The sequence below is a fragment of the Notamacropus eugenii genome, chromosome 6 (assembly GCF_028372415.1).
Source record: "Notamacropus eugenii isolate mMacEug1 chromosome 6, mMacEug1.pri_v2, whole genome shotgun sequence".
Classification (NCBI taxonomy): domain Eukaryota; kingdom Metazoa; phylum Chordata; class Mammalia; order Diprotodontia; family Macropodidae; genus Notamacropus; species Notamacropus eugenii.
This window is the reverse complement of record NC_092877.1, coordinates 201,295,088-201,317,105: the sequence shown is the minus strand read 5'-3', so window position 1 is coordinate 201,317,105 and position 22,018 is coordinate 201,295,088. Positions and strand designations below refer to the sequence as shown.

General features: G+C 37.0%; 1 protein-coding gene across 3 annotated transcripts in view; it reads right to left on the bottom strand.

The window, feature by feature from the left end:
• Positions 1–21,503, bottom strand: part of ECRG4 (ECRG4 augurin precursor) — a 52,852-nt gene extending 31,349 nt beyond the window's left edge. The window contains exon 1 of one of the 3 annotated variants that reach the window (XM_072621772.1): positions 21,312–21,503. The gene's annotated coding sequence lies outside the window, so the exon portion shown is untranslated. Of the gene's footprint in view, positions 1–19,839; positions 20,275–21,311 lie in introns of those variants that run through there. The other 2 variants (XM_072621774.1, XM_072621773.1) reach the window with 2 other exon arrangements.
• Between the last annotated feature and the right edge of the window lie 515 nt (positions 21,504–22,018).

Genomic DNA, 22,018 nt, shown 5'->3' with positions numbered 1-22,018 from the left:
GAAAAATTACTCAGATGAACTCTTAATGAGAAATATTAGTTTCTAAGCACAATGACTACATTTAATTTTCTTTCTTTCTTCCTTTCCTTCTATATTTGTTTCTCTTCCTTCCTTCCTCTTTCTTTCTTTCTTCTTTCCTGCCTTCTCTTTTTCTTTCCTCTCTTTCTCTCTCTCTCTTCTTTCCTTCCTTTAAATAGCTTGCTTTTTTTCCCAAAAGAAGCTAAGTTTAATAGTAGGTATAATGCTTAACAATTTGGAACTGGTTTTCCTTCTTATAATTATTAACTCAGCTCATCTGCTCCCTTCTTTCCCCTCCACTTCCTTCGCCTCTTCAAAGGAAGGCAAATTTGGATGGCAAGAGGAGCCCTAGTTAATTTGGGGTTTATGAGCCAGATTTCCTTCTTTCTCTCTTTTTCTCTTTTTTTCTTTCTTTCTTTCTTTCTTTCTTTCTTTCTTTCTTTCTTTCTTTCTTTCTTTCTTTCTTTCCTTCCTTCCCCCCACCTCTTTCTTTCTTTCTTTCCCAAAACCTTAAACCCAGTGCACTCTGAAGTCCATAGATAGCACCCAACCTCCACTTAATGGCTGTTTTCTGGACCCTCCTGGCTTCAGAGTGATTATCAATAGTAATTGTTGCTCTTTTCCCCCCAGCTTGATTTACTTATTTTTTCTTTTGCTCATTAAAGGGCCATTCCCTGATTATTTCTTAGAGAGGCTTATTCACTAAATGGTCTTACCTCCCTCTAAGTGAGTACCTGAATATGCCAAGGTCTCCCAGTGCATCCTGGGTCATCTCCAGTCATCCTGATGAGTATCTGGTCACTGGATTCAGGTGGCTCTGGAGGAGAAGTGAGGTTGGTGACCTGCACAGCCCTCCCTCACTCAAAACAAAGTCCAGGGCAAGTCATGTCATCATTTCTCTGATGGCATGGTCTTCTTTGAAAATGAAGGATGAACACATAGACAGACAGAATTTAACATTGCCTTTGCCCTTTATTGCCTTACTTTGTGGGATGCCATGTAGAATACGCAAAAAAACCAAAACAAAACAAAATCCTGTTTTGTTCTTGCCATAATGAGTAGCAGTTGAATTGGCATATTGTTTGCTAGGGTTTGTTTTTAAGGACAATAAATGAAGATCTCCTCAAAGGAATCAGAACTGGAAGGAACATTATAGATCATTCAGTTTATGGATTCTTAACATGGGTTCTGTGGACCCAGGGGATACATGAACTTTGAAGAGAAAAAAATTTTCCATTGTTGTTTTCATTAATCTTTATGAAATTTAATACTTCATTCAATTACAGATCTTTAAAAAGATATACTGAGAAGAGATCTTTGTGCTTCACTAGACTTCCAAAGGGGTCTGTGATACATAAAAGTTAAGAACCCCTGATCTAGTCTAACCCTCTCATTTTACAGTGAAGGAAACTGAGTCCCAGATAAATGAAGTGATTTGGATTTGAACTCAACTCTTCTGCCTTCAGCTGCTGTGTTCTTTCCACTATGCATGCTGCCTTTCAAGCACCAACCCCAAAGTATGACACTAATTCGGTTTGGATTATTTCCACAAAAAGTGCTTGAAATTCCTGTCATGCCATCAAAGGGGTTAGACTAGACAACGTCTGAGATCCCCTCCAGCTTTGGGGTAATATGATTCTTCTAGGCAATTTCAAATCTACGGGTCACTGGGGCTCTCTCACCTAGCCTAAAAGGTAGTGGACACCCTATAATATACTACTCTCTGTGGTAGCTAAGCCCTAGTATCTGGGCAGAAAAAATCATTTTGCATTTCATGTACTACTCCCACAGAGACTGGCATCTGGGAGGTTGCCAATACTTTGAATCGCAAATGACCACTAATGCTGGATCTCAACTGTGAGAAATATGAGAATCAATTTCCATTAATAAGCAGCAACAAGCCTCAGTATAATTTTAACATTAGTGTACTTTATTCACATTAGGAGTTTGTCCTTTCACTCAATACCCCTTCTCCCCTCACTTACCAACCCACAATCTACTTTACCGAGCTTTAAGCTTTGACTGCATGTAATTAACAGTTCAGCCTTTTTTCGAAAACCACCCGTGGTATCAGCTCAAGTAACATTTTTGAGAGGTATTTTTTTTCCTTATACAAGCTGCCTTTTATCTGGAGCAAGTCATGTCTAGCACAGCATGGGAAAAAAAAGTATTCCAACCTTTCAACCACACGGCAAGAAATCTGTTTCTCAATAAAATATTTCTGGAGGATAAATTCTTCCCTCCAACTTTAGGAAGCTTGATTCGTCACCCCTGTTTCTACTTCAGAAAGAAAGAGAATACTTGGGAATGGAATTTTTAAAAAATCTATTGCCTCAGATTTTCTTTGTGTCTGAGGAACACTTCTGTAGCACTAGAGTCCATTACTTAAATCCACAGAATAGAAAATGCAAGAAGGACGAATTGTTTAGTATTTTGAAGGCAAGGGGTCCTCTGGTTAAATAATATCATAGAGTTAAGAGTTTGAACAAAATTTATCATTTGTACAAAGCATTTCTACAATCTTTTTCTATGGTTCAGAATTGGTTTTTATATGAATTCCTGCTAATGGCAACAATGGAAGAGAAGCTTGCTAAAGTCGACATTAGTCATTCATATCATGTTACGGCACTTCTGATTATTATAGGCTGACAAACAAAGTCGGAATTTCTCTACATACATTAAAAGTTCAAAAAGCTGAGAGATTATTTAAACATCAGTTATTAAAGTCAGATAGAATGTGCATTACAGAGGATCTTGGGAGGTGTCATTGCAGTTGAGGGCGAGTAAGTAGGCATTTTGCTTTCTGTAGAAATAGAATAATGTGCAGCTCATTAATTGATTTCACCAACTGTATATCAAACAAGTGTGGCAAAATGTTGAGAATCCTCAGCCTCCTTCAAGACTGTGGACTGAGCTTTCACATTTCCCTCCACTCTTTACAATCTATCCTTCATTGTCCTTGACTTCTGATGATCAATATGATTTTGACCCTAACGTAAGTGGTAGGCTGTAAGAGAGGCAGAAATAGCATTGGCCTAATCAGTATATTGAATAGGAATTTAATGGGGTCTGGGTAAAGCTTCTCCCTCCTTCCCATAAACTCTGCCTCAGTGCTGATAATTTCCAACAAAAGTCATCACTGCTTTGAAGCAATGGTTAATAAATGATCATTTGGCATAGTACAGTACTTCAATGAATGTGTGATTTTTTTCAAGTGGGTATTCCTTTCAAAGATGCCTTACCCATACCTACTCATCCTGTATAACTCCATCCCATATCCCTCCCGAAAATCCAAAAGAAGGAGTCCACACATGTGTCAGGAGTCCTCAATTTCTGTTATCTTAAGCATACAAAAGGAGCATATGGATTGTCTATTGGCTGTCACTGCTCTCAACACATAAGCAGTCTGCTTTCTTTTCCCCTCGTATATTTCTTTGATGATAGCCTTTGTTCTAGTGCGTAATTTCTTCTTTGTGACATGCATACCAACTATGCAGTCATCATAATAAAATATTAAGAATGTCTTGACTAAAAGTAATTCATTTACTTGAGCAGAAGTACAAGAGAATGTAGAAACAGAGAGTCTGACCAGTAAGGGAAAAGTCAGCATCAGTAGGAGCTGCTAAGTTCCTGTTAATTGCTGCTGTGGAGAACACTAAGCAGCCTCAAAGACCAGTATGAGTCAGTAAGAAAATAAACATTTATCAAGTTCCAGGCATTGTGCTGAGTATACAAAGAAGGGCAAAAGAATGAACCTAGTCCCCAAGTAGTTTAAGCATTAGACTGTGCAAGTGCCTTAAGAGATTCTAACAAGACAGAAAAGGAAGCACTGAAAAATAGAGAGGAGGAAGCTCAGTTTGTTAGTCATTCAGTCAGTCAACAAACATTTAGAAATTCTTTACCATGTTGTATGCTACGTACTTGCTAAATGCTAAGGATATAAAGAAAGGCAAAAGAAAAAAAATGGGCCTTGATCTCAAGGAGCATAAATTCTAATGGAGGAGGAAACTGGTATATACAAGATATACACACAGTATGTGAAGCTGCTCTGACAACGGAAGGCATTAGCATCTGGTGTGCGTTGGAGGGGGGGTTGGGGGGGCGTGGCAGCAGCTGGGAAGTTCCACCCAAAGTAGATGGGATTTGAGCTGATTCTTAAAAAAAAGTCTGGGAAACTAAGAGGCAGAGGTGAGGGGGCAAAGCATTCCAAGAAAAAGAGGACAGCCCATGCAAAGGTGTGGAGATAGGATGTGGATTATTGTGGCAGAACAGAAGCCAGGTAACTCTTCTTTTTGTATCAGCAGCTTTGCTTGGTTTTGAGCCTTGAATCCAGGGTACATTATACCTCTCCCAGGATAAGCACATCACCTGAAATCTCTCATCACTAAGCTGATTGACTCAGGTTTGTGATACTCAATACCTTCTCAACTATCTCAGTTGTCTCTTCTGATTGGAAGGCTGGAGGATGAAGCAATAAAGTCCTCTCAAAGCCTTCCTTTATAGATGGCTCAGAGGGCTCAGAACTTTCAGCTTTTAGCTTAAAAAGGTCAAGGTTTCCCACTGCATTGGGGCCATCTCCAGGCATCCTGACCTATATCTCACCACTGGACCCAGACTACTTTGGAGGAGAAAGTGAGACTGGTGACTTTGCCCACTCTCATTTAAATCCAATTCATTTGCAAGTCATCACCTTCCTGATGTCATAGCTCTCTTGGACAATGAAGGACAAACAAACATTTAGAACTTTCCAAGCAACGCTTCATTTTCCATCAGCAGCTCTGCTTGATTTCAACTCTGTGGAGCATCCAGATAACCCCCTTGCAGCTTCCTTTCATGTGTTATCTTTCCTCCCATTAGATTATACATCCCTTGGGGACAGGGATTATCTTTCTTTTTCTTATGTGTATCTCCAGCACTTAGCACGATGTCTGGTACATCGTAGTAAGTGCTTAATGAATATTTATTGAAAGGTAGTAGGTGGAGGGGGAGAGTTCATAGCATCATAGCTCTAGAGATGGAAAGAACTTCAGAGACCAGTTTGTCCAACTCTTTCATTTTACATAGAAAGAAACTGAGGCCTAGGGAGGTTAAGGTCACATAGGTTAAAGGGATAGAATAAGGATTTGAATCCAGTTCCTCTGACTCTAAAGCCAGTAATTTTGTCAAATTTTGTCAAAAATAATGATTTTTAGGGTAAAGAAAAAAAGAAAAGAAAAATCCAGCAACTCACAAACATGTCAGCTTCCAAAACAAAAGAAAAAGGAATCAAGTGGCAGCAGAATTCAGTGAAAACAGACTGAACACAGGGTAGGGTAGCAAGTTCTGTGCCACAAAGAGAACACTATCACTGTTCCTATTCAAAGGCAAGAAATCATTTGTGGAGAGAATGTGCTCTGCAGATGTTTACCAAGCAACTCATTTTTTATTTGTTTACCTAAGTGATTAACGTGAAAAGAATTATCAGTCACCATTTCTTTATACAACAATCTCAGCTTAGACCAGTGCATTGGCACATATGAATTCTCTATTTAATGTCTGTTGATTTTTTTTAATGTAGCACTATGCAAGTTAAACTTCATTATGTCAGAGGCCCAGTTTTTTGGTCACCCAGGAGTTGGTAAAGAAACATTGCCTATTTTGTGATTACAACTTTGCTAAGCCCCAGCCCTGGGCAGCTAGTTGGTGTAATGGATAGAGCGCTAGGTTGGGAATCAACAAAGCTCATCTACACGAGTTCAAATCCAGCCTGAGACACTTAATAGCTGTGTGACCCTGTGCAAGTCACTGAACTCTGTTTGCCTAAGTTTCCTCATTTGTAAAATGAGCTGGAGAAGGAAATGGCAAACCACTCCATTATCCAAAACACCAAATGGGGTCACAGAGAGTCAGAAATGACTGAACAAAAAGGGCTATAGGTATTCAAATTCAATCACTGTAACTATATATGGTACCAAAAAGGCAATCTCTTCATTAACGGATTAATTGTCTGCTATCAGAGATGTTTTCATTATTGGGATTTGTCATTCCTATGTGAATAAAAGTAGACTAAGGCCACCTTTTGCCTCAAGTTGAGCTGTCAGAGTATGAAGACAGCTTCATTCCATAGAAATGGGGAGGGGGAGTGCATTGAATGAGATTCTTTAGAGAAGTGTGCCATGATGATTAGAGAAGAAGCCTTGGAGTCAATAAGACTAAGTTTCATCGGGGATGCTTCCCACACCTATAATCCCTACTATTATCTAAAATAATAGCTCCTACTTCAAAGGGTTGTTAGGAGGAACAGAAGAGACAAAATGCACTGTGCAAACCTAGAAATGCTATTTAATTGTTAACTATTATCATTATTATCATTTTAAAGTCGCTTTAAGGGTCTTTCCTTGAGGAAAAGGGCATGTGGAAAAACCATGGTAGGTACTAAAGAGACCAGGATCTAGAACTTCTCTTCCTATTAAAGTCTCCCTGATGGAAGTTATTAGGTGCTACAGAAAAATCCCTCCTGGTGATGAGTGGACACTCACAAAGAGCTCATTACATCCTTCTTAAAAGACAGCACACTCCAAGGATGACAAAAGAAGCTCAATTTGAAAACACTTTTGAGTGGGGAGGCAGGTAAAGAGACATCACATTTCAGATTGTTCAATTACAACTTCAGAGTCCTTTTCTAAATCCATTCTGGACACCTTTTAAAACCCCTTTTAGAATCTGAGGATGCGCAGGGGTGACCATTGGAAATAGTAGGGAAACGTAAATTATGAGATAATAACCAGATGAGTATGTTATAAGTGAATATACTTTGTAAGCTTACAACGTGTTAATTATTCTCTTAAGAGTAATGTGAGTTGAAATGATGATAAATTTTAATTTCAACAATAACAAAGCACATTACAATTACTAAGAAGTCACTATGGCTTTTATTCATTCCAGGCTAATTCCAGACTCTTCTCAAGCAATAGATTATTATGGCAACCTCGTTAGTGCTCATTTAGGTGGTTTTTTGGACCCCACATCCACACGAAGCTGTCTAAAAGAGAAATAGCAGAGAATCCAGAAAAAATCTGGAAGCAGGATAAGAAAAAAAAAGGATAATTCTTTTCCTCCCTAGGAGACCATTGGCCAGATTTCAAATGTCAGATGAATTTGAACTTTGTTGCCTCCTATTCCCCACCAAAAAGAAAATTCTATTGTCTATTGCTAATGAAGGTACAATGCATCGATCTAGTGATGTGTGAATAAATATTTATCAACCAGGTCTCTGGGAAAAAAATACACCAGAAACTCTTTTACATTTAATCTACATGATTGACATTTCCCCCATCACTTTCTTCAGTCTAGACAGTCAGCAAGACAATAAATTAAATCCTGGTCTTTAATTTGCTCATTTCCAAGGTATAAATGCTTACACTGAAAATTTAACAATCTGCTCTCCCAAATTGCTCCAGTTAGTTCTCTCCAGAGGAAGCCAAGTATACAATAGCACAGAACTCTACTGCAAGGTGGGGAAGGGAGGTCATCCATTAGCACTGGATTTTAAGGTTAAGAGTTAAACCTTTCCAGCGCTCCTTCTTCAAAAGGCTGTAGCAAGAGAGCAATCATTGGGACTGCAACTTTAGACTTGCATTAAAAATCTCACCAATTTTTTTGCTTTGTTTTCTAGAGGCAGCTAGGTGGAGCACTTAATTCAATGCCTCTCTGAATGGGCTTCCCGCAGATTGAGTCTGGCCCTTCTAAGTGAACTGTTTGTTTGACGTGTTTAACATCTCTCCGAGATTTAATTGAATGCAGCAGCAAATTCAACAAGCGTTCATTAACTGTTCACTAAGTGTAAGGACAAAACATGGGACTGAGAGCATTTGGTATTTTGCTTTGTTTCTCTGGTTGCCATGGCCAAAGAATTCATCACCAAGTGACCAGCCAATGGTGATGAGGCAGGTCCTCAGATGGCAAACTTAGCCTACTGCCAGAATTGTAGGCTTCATCCTGCTGTCTCTGTAGTCACTGATGTGTTAGATCAAGGCTTGAAAAATAAACTACAGAAAAGAGAGCACATGCAATTAAAGCAACTACAACCCAACCTTTTTGAACAAGTTATTAATGTTAAAAAATAGAAAATGGATGAAAGAAATGATAGATAAAAATTAAAAATATAAAATTAACCAACATATACCAGTTACTATTAATGAAGAAACCAAAATAGACAAAAAGTCATTTCGGCCAGCAGATTCTTGACTTCTTGGTTAGAGCACTGGACTTGGAATCAGGAAGATCTGAATTCAAATTCAGGTTCAAATAGTTAGTGTGTGATCTGCAGAAAAATGGTCAAAATTGTCAACTTGATTGAGTTGGACTGTTTAGGTCCCCCCACCCAGAGATTTTACGTTGTAAAGGAACCTAGTTTAAATTGAATCTCAGTTCCTCATGTCCTTGCCCCTCTTGGGATTCATGGAACAAAGGGCAAAATAGCCACAGTGAAGTGGTTTTCCTTGCCTGGATGGCCAATGATCACTGGGGTCTTATGACCAGGCCTTGCTACCTCATTCCACCTCCTCTTCCTCTTCTCCTAAACACACATAAGAATGTTTTGCTTCTTGGAGTTGAGAAATCTATTGTGCTTAGACCTCAGGAGACATCCCCCAAGGTAGCAGACTTGCTACCCTGTTATCTTAATTAAAGATGCTTTGTTCCTCAACTCATGGCTTTGATTTATATCAAGACTTGACACATCTAGATAAACCACTTAATCTCTCAGCCTCAGTTTCCACATCTGTAAAATTGAATTAATAATAATATATGTAATATATGTAAGGCACTTTACAAATCTTAGTAATGTACCTGCTAGCTATTACTATTGTTATTTATTCCTTGTCAAATGGAGGGATACAACCACCAAGGGGAAGTTAGTTAAGAATATTAATTCAATTAGTTAATTATTGAGAAGGATAATAGAAGATTATGAACAATATAACCTCATAAATCAGAGAAAAGCAGTGGAGGAAAAAACCATTTTAAAGAAAAGTTAACTAGAGATTCAACAAAACAAAGATATTTAAGGACATGGAGCTGGTAGGAAGGCACCAAACAGACCAAAAATAGAAAAGATCAGCAAGAATTTTTATGCCAAACTCTTTTCACCATAAGGAAGAATGGAGCTTACATACTTGGACTCTAACATCACAGTTTCAGATGTGCTTATTAGAGTAAGGGGAAGTGGCACCAAAGAGAGCAAAGACAAGGAAGGCAGCTAGATTGGACCGATTGTACAGAGATATTTGTGCTAGGTGCAACACAAATTGTGAAAGCATTGGAATTGATACATAAGGAAGGATAGGAAGATACCAAATATTTGGGTATATATTAATATGGTGAAAATGGTAACAGGAAATGTCAACAACGGTTCTTTTTAATGCCTACTATTCCATCTGTGTAAAATTTCATGAGCATGATACACACACACACACACACACACACACACACTCAGGGCATACTTCATGAGGGGTTTGGTAGGCAATTGTAGTAGGCAGTCTTTTGAAAGAAATATTCATTACACTAATTCTTTACCATTACATAGTTGACTGAAGACTATAGAGAATATAGGACTCTACTGTACTTCTGGTTTGTTCTACATTCATGAATTCTGAAATTCCTTTCTCATAATAAATTATTGTTATTCTACTCCTCCCTCAGTCTTACAATGCCAAATCCTGTTCTTTATCCTCCTCATGATCTCCAATCCCTTCACCCTGACAGTTCTTTCTCAGGCCATCACCTTTGTATTGTCTACACTCTCCTTATTTCCCCATCTTGGCCCATTGGTGAACCAGCTCAATTCCACTCCTGCATTGTTCTCTTGAGTTCCTTCCCCCTATCCTTTCAAAGATCTTGCCTTGGATTCCTCCCACCATTTAATGTCTTTGTGCCAACTCATGTATTGCTGAACAAAAGCTGGAGAAAATCAGAAAACACTATTGACTGGGTCCTCTACAAATTTGCGTCACACAATCTCAATTGGGCACTCACCACGGCAAGACAATCCTTTTACTCTGTCCTAATTAACTCACTATCCCATGTATCACAGCTGGTTTGCCAAGCCTTCTTATTTCTTCTCAAATCTTTTATGGCTTCCCCTTTCTCCAACCTCTCAGCTGATCACTTTACTTCATAGTTCACTAAAAATTTTGAGACCATTTACTGACAGCTCCATCTTCTTCTCTCCTCTTCATCTCAAATCATTCAGAAAACCCCTCTATTCCAGCCCTTCATCTCTAGCAGATAGCCCCCTTTATTATCCTCAGTCTCTCACATTTATCCCTGATCTTTCTCTGTCTACTCCCCTAAAGTCTACAAATATGTTCAAGTCTCCTTCATCCACAAAACATCCTCACTTAATCCACCCATGCTCTCTAGCAAGCATCCTATAATCTCTCTTTCCTTTTTTTTAAAAAAAATTATTTGTTTTCAGTTTTGCACAATCACTTCCATAAGTCTTAGATTTTCTCACCTTCCTTCCCCACCCTCCCCCCGAGATGGCATGCAATCTTACATGGGTTCTACACATACATTCTTATTAAATACATTTTCACATTAGACATGTTGCATGAAAGAATTAAAATGAATGGGAGAAACCATGAGAAAAACCCAAACAAAACAAAACATAACAAAAGAGAAAATATTCTGTTTCATTCTGTTTTCCAATTCCATAGTTCTTTCTCTGGATGTGGATGGAATTTTGCCTCAAGAGTCCTTTGAGAATGTTTTAGGTCCTTGCATTGCTGTGAAGGGCTAATTCTACCAGAAAAATGCCTTGTACACTGTGGTTGATGCTGTGTACAGTGTTCTTCTGGTTCTGCTCCTTTCACTCAGCTCTGAAATCTTCCTGTTCCTCATTTCTTTTCACACAATAGTATTCCATTACATTCATATACCACAACGTGTTCAACCATTCCCCAATTGATGGGCATCCCCTCAGTTTCCAGTTTTTGGCCACCACAAAGAGAGCTGCTATAAATATTTTTTCCCCATTTTTATGATTTCTCTGGGATATAGTCATAGAAGCAATATTGCTGGGTCAAAGGGTATGCACATTTTTGTAGCCCTTTGGCCATAGTTACAAATTGCTCTCCAGAATGGTTGAATCAGCTCACAGCTCCACCAACAATGAATTAGTGTTCCAACTCTCCCACATCTTCTCCAACATTTATCATTTTCCTGTTTTATCATGTTAGCCAATTTGATAGGTGTGATGTAGTACTTCAGAGTTGTTTTGATTTGCATCTCTCTAATCAATAGTGATTTAGAGCATATTTTCATGTGACTATAGATAGCTTTAATTTCTTCCTCTGAAAACTGCCGGTTCATATCCTTTGACCAATTATCAACTGGGGAATGACTCATATTCTTGTGCATTTGACTCAGTTCTGTACATATTTTAGAAATGAGGCCTTTATCATAGACAGTAGTTGCAAAAATTCTTTCCCAGTTTTCTGCTTCTCTCCTAATCTTGGTTGCATTGAATTTGCTAGTGCAAAAACTTTTCAATTTAATGTAATAAAAAATTATTCATTTTGCACTTCATAATGATCTCTATCTCTTATTTGGTCATAAATTTCTCCATTCTCCATAAATCTGACAAATACATCATTCCTTGCTACCCTAATTTGTTTAAAGTATCAGTTTTTATACATAGATCATATATCCATTTGAACTTTTTTCTTGTGTACACCAGTTTCTGCCACACTGTTATCTAGTTTTCCCAGCAGTTTTTCTCAAACAGTGAGTTTTTATCCCAGAAGTTGGGGTCCTTAGGTTTATCAAACAGTCAGATTACTATATTCATTGACTACTGTGTCTTGAGTACCTAACATATTCCTCTGGTCTACCCTTCTATTTCTTAGCCAGTATCAAGTGGTTTTGATGATTACTGCTTTATAATACAAATTGGAATCTGATAGGGCTAGGCCCCCTTCCCTAGAATTTCTTTTCATTAGTTCCCTTGAAATCCTGGACCTTTTGTTCTTCCAGATGAATTTTGTTATGAGTTTTTCTAGCTCTGGAAAATATTTTTCTAGTAGTTTGTTTGGTATGGCACCAAATAAGTAAATTAATTTAGATAGAATTGTCATTTTTATTATATTAGCTCAGCCCACCCATAAGCAACTGGTGTTTTTCCACTTACTTGGATCTGACTTTATTTGTGTGAAAAGCATTTTGTAATTGTGTCCATATAGAACCTGGGTTAGTTTTGGCAGGTAGACTCGCAGATATTTTACAGTTCCTACCATAGCTTTAAATAGGATTTCTCTTTCTATCTCTTGCTGTTGGGCTTTGTTAGTAATATATAGAAATGCAGGTGATTACGTGGGTTTATTTTGTAACTTGCAACTTTGCCAAAGTTATTTATTGTTTCAAGTAGTTTTTTACTTGATTCTCTAGGATTCTCTAAGTATATCATCATATCATCTTCAAAGAGTGATAACTTAGTTTCTTCTTTGACTATTCTAATTCCTTCAATTTCTTTTTCTTCCCTTATTGCTAAAACTAACATTTCTAGTACTATATTGAATAACAGTGATGATAATGGACATCCTTGTTTCACCCCTGATCTTACTGGAAATGCATCTAGCTTATCCCCATTGTGTATAATGCTTGCTGATGGTTTTAGGTAGATACTCCTTATTATTTTATGGAAAGTTCCATTTATTACTATGTTCTCCAGTGTTTTCAATAGGAACGGGTATTTCATTTTGTCGAAAGCTTTTTTTGCATCTATTGATATAATCATATGGTTTCTGTTAGTTTTGTTGTTGATATGATCAATAATGCTGACAGTTTTCCTAATATTGAACCAGCCCTGCATTCCTGGTATAAATCCTACCTGATCATAATATATTATTCTCATGATATGTTGCTGTATTATTTTTGTAAATGTCTTATTTAAAAATTTTGTATCTATAATCCTTAGAGAAATTGATCTATGATTTTCTTTCTCTGTTTTGGCTCTTCCTAGTTTACATATCAGAACCACATTTGTATCATAAAAGAATTTGGTAAGACTCCTTCTTTGTTAATTTTCCCTAAACAGTCTATATAGTATTGGAATTAACTGTTCTTTAAATGTTTGATAGAATTCACTTGTAAATCCATTGGGAAATTTTTTCCTAGCAGTTCATTGATGGCTTGTTCAATTTCTTTTTCTGAGAGGGGTTATTTAAGTATTCAACTTCCTCTTTGGTTAATCTGGGCAATTTATATTTTTTGAAATACTCATCCATCTCACTTATATTGTCAAATTTATGGGCATACAGTTGGGCAAAGTAATTTCTAATTATTGTTTTAATTTCTTCCTCACTGGAGATGAGTTCACCCTTTTCATTTTTTATATTGGTCATTTTGTTTTCTTCTTTGTTTTTTAAAATCAAATTAGCCAAAGGTTTGTCAATTTTATTGTTTTTTTCATAAAACCAACTCTTAGTTTTATTTATTAGTTCAATAGTTTTCTTAATTTCAATTTTATTAACCTCTCCTTTGCTTTTCAGTATTTCTAATTTGGTATTTACTTAGGGATTTTCAATTTGTTCTTTTTCTAGCATTTTCAGCTGGGTGCCCAATTCACTGATGTCCTCTTTCTCTATTTTATTAATGTAGGCATTCATTGATACAAAACTTCCCTAAGAATTGCTTTCTCTTTCCTTCTATAGTCTTGAGAAAACCATTTACAATCATTTAATGCCTCTACTTCCTCTTCTCTGACTCTTTTTCTGAAATCTCTGAGGCTTCCTACCACATCATTCAACTGAAACTGTTCTCTCCAAAGTTACCAATAATCTCTTAATTATCAATTCTATTGGCTTCTTCTTAATTCTCTTACTTCTTGATTTCCCTGTAGCCTTTGATACTTCCAAGCACCTTCTTCTTGAAATTCTCCTCCTTTAGGTTTTTATGATGTTACTTTTCCTGGTTCTCTTCCTACCTATCTTGCTATTCCTTCTTAGTTTTCTCTGCTGGATCTTCATCAAGATCATATTTGCTAACAGTGGGTATCCCCACGAGGCACTGTCCTGAATCCTCTTCTCTGCTCCCTCTATTCTACTTCTCATGCAGATCATACTAGCTCCCATGCAATTAGTTATCACCTCTTTGCAGTTAATTCTCATATCTATTTATTCAGCTCTAACTTCTTTCATTACCCCCAACCTCATGTCTCCAATTGCCTATTGGTAGCCTTGAATTGGATGTATTAGAGACCTCTGAAACTTACTATGTCTAAAACTAAACTCATTCTCCTTTCCCCAAACCCTAGTCCTTTTCCAAACTTCCCTTTTACTATTGAGGATACCAACATCCTTCTAGTGACTCAGGTCTGTTAAGACTATGCCATGGAGTTAGATGGACAGTCTATAGAGATCATCCATCAGTATGGATGATTAGACAGATACTACAAATGGACAAAAAGTTGGACCTAGAATAAAATAGTAAGAGGAGAGTAAACTCGATTGCTTATGAAAAATTGTAGAGATCCTTTAATGACCCTAAACATCTTCCTGAAATAAAGACACATCTTTTTAACATCAATATTCTTCTATTTTTGTTATTTGTTGATTTTTTTTGGCTGCAATTTACAGAACATCACAATCTCCAAAGAATTAAAGTTGCGAATCACTAGGATAATGAAGAAGTATTCAATGGGTATGATCAAGTTGCACCATATATCAACCAAGGAACTATGAAGAAGAGATAGAGGAAAGGCTATCTTCACTGAAGAAATGTGTGTATTATTGGGAAAGATGAGTTTCCAAAAGAGAAAGATAATTCTTGGAAGGTCCATGGGCTTTACTATATCATTACAATGTTAAGAAATGGTGAGAAAGTGGTAGAATGTTAGATGGATATTCTTTGATAAATTTATGGGAGTTCATAGACAAAAGTCACACAGAGTGAGCAAGTACAGATGAGTTGCAATCAGAATGTTCACAGATGTATTAAGTATGCATGTATGTAATATCTATAGTAATATCTGTACTATGCTAGGCCTGAATGTACAGAGATTCCTTTAAAAAAAAGATGCAGTTTCTTCCTTCAGAGAGCTTACAGTACAATAAGGGGATGTGGCATATACATAGATAACACATCTGCACACATAAAAATGCACAGAAAATTCATCAAAGAGGTCAAAAAGAGTAGCTGAAATATTCAAGGAAGTGTGAATGTCTATAATCACTAAAGTTTCCTTTCAAGTTTTTGAAAGGTTGTTGCAAAGAGAAGGTATTAGACTTATTCTTTTGCCCTTAGGCCTAATATCTCCAGACGTTGCCTCTGACTTTTAGTAGCCTTCCCCTTTGCTTCTGTGCTCCACTTTCTCCCATTGGTAATTTCTTCCTAGAACCTCTATTTGGAGGCAGGGCCCAAACCAACCATCCTTTATCCTCAAGACATTGCCATATGGGTACCTTCCCCCTGGCCATCTTTTATGTCCCTTTAATGGGTTGACTTTTTAATACACTGTAAGCTCCTTGAGGACAGGAGTTTTCTTTTTGCTTGTATTTGTATCCCCAGCCCTTAGCACTATGCCTGGCTCGTAGTAAACACTTAATATCTGTTCCTTGACTTGACTTGAAAAACTTCTTAACAATTTAAGATATCTAAAAGTGGGTTAGCCTTCCTTATGATGGGATGAGTTCCTTCTACATGGAGATCTTCAGAAGCTGAAAGACCACTTGTTGGTAATGTTATAGTTGGGATTCCTTTCATGTATGGGTTAGATTCAATGGCTGCTGAGGTGCCTTCTAATTCTCAAATTCTCTGATTCTGTGTTGCAACAGCTATGAATTAGTTTCATAATAATGAAAGTGCCAGTAATCTCCTGTGAGGTAAGAACCATTGACCAAATCTTTCCAAGGATGTATTATCACTATTCCCTTTATATTAGATATGATAAAAAACCAACCTTGAAAACTGAATAATTTTTCCCATTGATTGAGTTCTCTCATTTTAAAATACTATTAGCATGAAAGTTCACTGGAACTTATGCTTAGCAAATCTTTGGTTGGCAGGGGAAAATGTGTTGCCCATTGTCACTTTCCCTGCAATTGTTTGTTTCATGACTAAAATTTTCTATGAAAGACCAACTAAAATTCAGAGTGACATTTGTTTCTTCCATAGACAGAAGAATTCCTTTTAACTGGGGAGATTAGAGAGAACATTTTGAAGTTGATGGCATCTGATCTGGGACTTGAAAGAGAGATATTTCAATAAATTGATACAGAATCGAAGATGGAGAGCCCATTGCAAACGTAGGAAAGCGAAGAGGATGAGATCGTGGAACCATGAATAGTCCATTTTGGCTAGATGGCAGAAGAGTCCCATAAAATATAGCTAGAAAAGTAGTTTGGAACCATTCTTTAAAGCTAGGAATGTCAGGTTTAAGAGTATGGAATTTTTTTATAGGCAATCAGGAGTCACAAAAGTTTTTGAGCATGTCTTTTTGTGGTGAAAAAGAATTAGAAATTGAGGGGATGCCCATCAACTGAGACTTGACTGAATAAGTTGTAGTATATGATTATGATGGAATACTATTATAGTATAACAAATAATGAGTATGATGGATTCAGAAAAACCTGGGAAGTCTTGTATGAACTGATACAAAGTGAAGTAAGCAGAATCAGGGGAACATTGTGTATAGTAACAACATTATTATGATCAACTGTGAAATGTCTGGCTACTCTGATGAAGACAATAATCCAAGACAATTCTGCAGGACTTAATGAAAAATGCTAACCATCTCCAGAGAGAGAGAATTGATGAACTCTGAGTACTGACTGAAGCATTCTTCTTAAATTTTCTTTACGTTTCTTATTTTGTATGTGTGTATCTTCTTTTGTAATATAACATATGGAAATATATTTTTTGCATGATTTCATATGTATAGTGGTTATCATATTTCTTGCCTTCTCAAGAGGTGGGGGAAGATGAGGGAGAAAGGGAAAGAATTAGGAACTAAAATTTAAAAAACTAAATATAAAAAATTTTACATGTCATTGGGAAATGCTTAATGAAATAAGTAAAAATATATTTTTAAAAAGATTTTCGAGCATGGTGACATGGCTGTGTCATTTCCTAATTTACATAAGCTCTTGGAAAGAAGAAAGGTGTGAAGCTCATGGCAGAGATAATAATTAGTAGGCTATTATAAGTATAGGTAAGAGGTAATGAGGTTCAACTCAGTTGGCAGCAGCGTGAATGGAAAGAATGGAATTAAAATCCCTTATAAACTTACGTGATCTGGGACAAATCATTTAACCAGTCAGAACCTTACTCAGTTTCTTAATTTGTTAGATGAAGGTAATAATGCTTTTCTGTTTGAAGGATCAAATGAAATAAAATATGCTCAACTTTTGCTCATATTTTGAAAAGCATGATTCACTAGAAAATATAAAATATCACAACTATTCCATATGACCTTATAAAACTTAGAAGTTAAAGAATGAATAGGTAAGAGATATTTCAAAATTAGAAACAAGGATCTGAACCTGGGTAGCTGAGAGTGATGACATCAACAGGATTTGGGACATGAGATGGGGCATATTTTTGAAGGAGGATATTCTCTTAGGAGTATGAGTTTTCTAGAGCTTTAATTAGGGTATGAAGCCCTAAATCCTTCTTCAACAGCATGAGAGTCTGAGGGAGATTATACTCCTTTATGTATGGGAGCTGAGAATGATTCTCTTATTTGCTCTTTCCTTGCTATTTACATCTCTATCCTATACCAATTAACCACTTTGGTATTTGACTTTTTATTTCTTCCCTGATTATTAGTACAGTAGGCAGTGTTTGGAGACTAGAGTTATATATTATCCCTACATTGATTTTGGTAATCTATTGGAATTCCAAAGTGAGTGTAATATTGAAATCATTAACAACATGAAAAATTCCTCCAAATGTACAAATTGTGATCATGAGAATAAAACATTTTCTAGTACAGGCTCAGGGAACACTACACTTTAAAAAAAACTGCTCAAGGGACAGATTGCTATCACTACCTTTTGTCACCTATTTCTTCATATTACCTAGCTTCAGTATGACAGGGTCTGTCCTAATCCACTTCAGTTCTCAGCCTTCTCTTTTAACCTTGTGTTCCTCCTGCTGGTTTTACATATTCATGCCTTTTCCAAAGGCTCCACGTTCATTAGTTTTCCTCCTATGTATGTATGCAGGAGACAAGCTATTTTTAGTCCATTATCTTGGATAATGCTTACATAGGCTGAGAATATAGCATATGCAATTTCTTGGCTGCTACATCTTGGGAATCAGAGAATTCAAGAAGAGAGAAAAAAGGAATGCAAAAGTTCTCTAACCTACCTTCTGTCAGAAATTTTTTCTCTACAGTTTTTGGACAGGAAGAAAAAAGAAAAAGAAAAGTAGTTCTAAATATTATTTTTTAAGAGTTTTTTATGGTGTAGTTCTTTTTTTTTTTTTTTACCATTTCCATATTGCTGTTTCCTTGATTTTTTAAAAACAGGAAGCATATCTTATCCCCAATGAATTAAATAGGCCTTTTTTTTGACATTTATAAGTTACAATGCAATGTTTCACCCATCACTTTGATAAATCTAAATCTGATTTTGGTCTCTTATTTTATAGTATGCCTTTTCATAGGCAAGGCATATCCCAAACTAATAGTAGCAATGACTTGGGACTGGGAGAAATAATTTCCTCATGGCTTCATAATCATAAAATTACATAAATTACATTAATTTTAATTCATTTTGTGAATGCAAAAATTTTGGAGGAAAAAAATTGTGACTTCTCATAAAAAATAGTTGTAATATTATAATTTTGGTTTCAAATTGAATCCAAATCTTGTCCTAATTAGCTTTGTGACATTGGGCAAATCACTTACATCAGTTTGTTGAACATGATTTTCTAGGACTTCATCTAAATTCACTGAAGGGTTGAAATCTGTATACCAGACATATACGTGGATGAGGTATGAGCAACTCTACTTATTATAGCCATTGCTTTTTGTTCATAGCAATGGTTCCAGTCAACAAGACATGATTAAATTAACTTCATTATATTCTAGTTAGGGAAGCAGGGAATGAAGCATAATTTAAAGAAAAATTTCCACCCTGAATTAAGTGAAAAAAATGAGGGCTAGTTTCATTTATCAGGAAAATTCACCCACAAAGAACATCTCATTTTCTCCAGTGATGCCAGACAAATAAGGCAATTCTGGACTTTACAATTGAGGTTCAGTTCAGATTACATTCCTTTTATATAAGTGGTGTTTCCTCCTTCATGACTGTCATTAAAAGTTGAAGTAGGTAACCAGGGGCAGTTTTAGAATTTCTGGTCCTGCAGAAAAGAGATTTCCCATTTCAGTGATATGCTCTCCATATAACCTTTCTTGAAGACAAAGACTAGGTGACTTTCTCCTCCTTCTAACTCCACCCCTTTCTACCTCTTTGATTGTATTGCTTTCAATGAAACCAAGTATAAATGAATCAAAATCACCTGTTTTGTTTTTTCTTCCTTTTAAATTTCCCTTTGTTTTAATGAAAAAAAGAATGAGACACAAAGTAGATTCCAGAGCCAGTGTATAAGCCATTCACTTATTTTTCTTTTTTTCATTTACCTCTGTCAAACCGAGACCTGTTACAGACCTTAGCTTAGAAAGGTCAAGGTCTCCCACTGCATCCTGGGACATCTCCAGTTGTCCTGATTTATATCTTGCCACTGGACCCAAATGGCTCCGATGGAGAAAGTGAGACTAGTGACTTTGCAGAGCCCTCTCTCACTTAAATCGAATTCCCTTGCAAGTCATGGCATTACCTTCCTGACGTCGTGGTCCTCTTCAAGAATGAAGAACAAACAACAACAGTCCTTTCTTCACAGTCAGAAGATTCCAATCTCTAATAATGGCACCTCTACCAGACCACATAAATTATGCTCCAATTTTATGATTTTATGATTTCTTTTCCCACTTGAAAATCAACTGAGCACTGTTCCAGGAGCAGTGATACTGGACATACAAATGCCTCTGGAAGCAGTCTATGTTGACAGAGTAATTCTCCCTAAAAATCAAAGCTTTGTTGCCACTGTGGGCAGAGCATAATTGTGGTTAGCCTTGCATAGTTTCCCAGAGCAAATACCAACATAAGCCAAACAAGCAGGGGAAAAAACAAGAGTAGATTTCATTCATGTTACTACAGTTGTGGTCTCTATGGGGAAGATCCAGCTATGTGAGCAACCTGAGGTTTTGTTCTGAATTAAAGAACTGGCTTGATTTTTTTTAAGCATCCTGGTGATTTTAGTCAGCTGAGGAACTCCTAGTATGAAAATTCCTTCTACTGACACAGATCAGCTGTTCCTCTGCTACTTACAGGCTTTGACAGGTGCCTAGCATATTAGTGCTAGTTAAGTTAAGTGACTCCAGTAGAGTCACAAGTATCAGAGGGAAAACTTAACCCGTACTCCAAGGCAAGAGGCTTGGATGAAATCATAGTTAATAAAATATTTAATGTTGTATGATCAAAGCTTTTAGGGGCAAAAATAAATGTTTTACCTTTGATTATATAGTATTTCTGCCTTTAATTTTCAGTCACAAAAAACCAAGATAGTTATGCACTTTGCTCTTCCAAATAAAACACTGGTAGTTCTCCCCCAAGATGTACTGTAAGGTTGATGGAACCACTTACATTGCATTTCCAATGATAATATTCTCTTACATAAAGACATCCTTTCAAACAAAGCCCATTATGGCAGATTCTATAAAGTACCATGTGTTATTTACATACTAACGATGTCACAATATAAACTTTGACTGTGGAAAGTTTCTCATTTACATTTCAGCAGAGGCTTTTCATTGCTATCTTCCTGTTGCATATATAAAAATGAGAAGCAAAATTGGAAGGAGGGGCAATTTCATGAATACATCATCTCTAAAAATGCAATGGAACCTGAATTTGCATGTCGGAAGAAGTCATTTTTCACCTTTTCTAACTCCTGAAAAATTTCTAAAAGTCCATGAGTTCCAAAAGAATTCGTGGAAGAGGCTATATGCCTGCCATCAGTGCATACAGTCATGTCCCCCCCCACCCCGCACCCATCCCCCCCAGCTGCATGGTTTGAGCCCCTAGGGACTGAAGCAAAAGCCATCTCAGCTCCTAACTGCCTGCTATTTCCATCAGGATAATAGCAAGACGATATAGTACATTCCCCGCCCTGCAGGATAGAGCAGACCCCAAGGTGGGTTTAAGCCATGCTGCCTGTCCCTTTGGTAAGCAAATATTTTATCACTTTACCTTTTAAAAATAATACGCTTCCTGTCTCCTTTCCAAGTGCTTGGCCAGCAGAAATGACCTTTTGTGTCACTGAACAAGTTGCTCTTTATGTGAGTACTCCTTGACTTCAGAAAAGTAGGACAAGCAATGACTAACTGGGGGAGGAAAAGCATTTTTAACCTCCTGCGCCAGCCAGGCCCCGGTGGTGAAGTCATATGAAAGGCACTCTTATCTAACTTCCTTCAGCCTTCCCAGATCCTCTGCTGGAAACTTCTGCAAAAGCAACTTATGAACACAGAAAGGGGAGAATCAGGTTTCTACTTCTCCAGAAACATAGCTTCCTCAGGGAGAGTGATTGCAAACAGATGTCCCTGAAGCCTCGTGTAAAGATGATTTAATTTTTGATGCAGATGGAGTGATGAACAACAGATCAGGGGAAGGAGACATTTTCAGTAATTTCTTGCAGGTGTCAAGAAGGAAATAAATATTCTCTCAGAGATAAATCTGACCACGGGATTTGGATAAGGCACATAGCAAAGGGGCTTGAATTTGATGATCAGTTTCTCTACTGAACAGCTAGCTCCTTCAGCCATTTCTTCCATCTTGGTATGGTGTGGTGTGGTATCATGAGTGAGTGTGTATGTGAGGGAAAGAAAGCCATATTTGGCTACTCTTTAAAAATACTGCTATGTTCTAAAAGTACTAACCTGGATTTGATCCCAGCTCTT